The sequence below is a fragment of the Theropithecus gelada genome, chromosome 14, assembly GCF_003255815.1.
Source record: "Theropithecus gelada isolate Dixy chromosome 14, Tgel_1.0, whole genome shotgun sequence".
Lineage (NCBI taxonomy): Eukaryota > Metazoa > Chordata > Mammalia > Primates > Cercopithecidae > Theropithecus > Theropithecus gelada.
Genome location: NC_037682.1, coordinates 58,801,243 through 58,802,450, shown reverse-complemented (window position 1 = coordinate 58,802,450; position 1,208 = coordinate 58,801,243). Strand labels below are relative to the sequence as shown.

General features: G+C 39.6%; 1 pseudogene; it reads right to left on the bottom strand.

Moving 5' to 3' along the window:
• On the bottom strand, positions 1-922 carry LOC112607053 (annotated as a pseudogene).
• Between the last annotated feature and the right edge of the window lie 286 nt (positions 923-1,208).

Sequence of the window (1,208 nt, the reverse complement as noted above, 5' to 3'; positions counted from 1 at the left end):
CTATTTTCCAAATACTTTCCTAAATGCTTCTTTCACATCCTTGTTCCTCAGGCTATAAATGAAAGGGTTAATCACTGGTGTTATGACTGAGTAGAACACTGAGACCACTTTATCCCCTTTATTCATTTGCTTCAAATTAGGCTGCATGTAGGTAAATATTGTTGACCCGTAGAATAAGAAAACAACAATGAAATGGGATCCACAGGTAGAGAACAACTTTAGCCTCCCCTCCTCTGACTGTATTTGAATTACAGTGGAGATAATATTCCAGTAGGAGAAAAGGATGAGAGAGGCAGGACCTAGCAGAATTACAACACCTATTGCAAAGATGGTCATTTCTGTGCTGTAGGTATCTGCTGAAGCCAGTTTCAGGAGGGTAGGAGGCTCACAAAAATAATGATTAATTATATTCTGTCCCTGATATGGGAGACATAAAGTGAATGTGGTATCTACTAAAGACACAAATGCTCCACTGGCCCAGCACCCCGTGACCAGCTGAACGCAAATTCTCTGGGTCATGAGAGTGGAATAGCGCAGGGGCTTGCACACAGCCACATAGCGGTCATAGGACATCACTGCTAGAAGTGAACTCTCTGTACACTCTGCTGTTAGGAAGAAAAGCATTTGAATTGAGCACCTAGTAAAAGAGATGGTCTTTCTCACGACCAGCAAATGGGATAGCATCTGGGGAACAATAGCTGTAGAGAAACAGAGATCAGTAAATGAGATTTTTAAGGAAGAAGTACATTGGTGTGTGAAGTCGAGAGTCTACCTAAATTAGGAGTATGATGAGCAGATTCCCAAACATAGTCAACAGGTAGATGATAAGAAATATCACAAACAGCAGAATCTGGGTTTGATGATCAGAAGAAAAGCCCAGCAAGATGAATTCAGTCAGATAGGTTTGGTTTTCTTTGTTCATTGACATTTATTTCTGTCTATAAATTAGCATAATTAGTACAATCAAACATTGACTATGATGGCGTGCCAAAAACCGAAAGTGAAGGTCTCATTGGAGGAACAAGTGTTCTGATGTAGAAAAATTTTGTAAACATTGAGCACACTTGATTTTATAATTTTTCTATCTCTATATTTCTACTAAAGCCATGTGGTTGGTAGATACAGAGAATTCAGGAATATGCCTGCTTGTTGCTCCTTGTTGGTAGAACGTTATCATTCATAGAGCCATTGTTCAACAATTGTGTGGC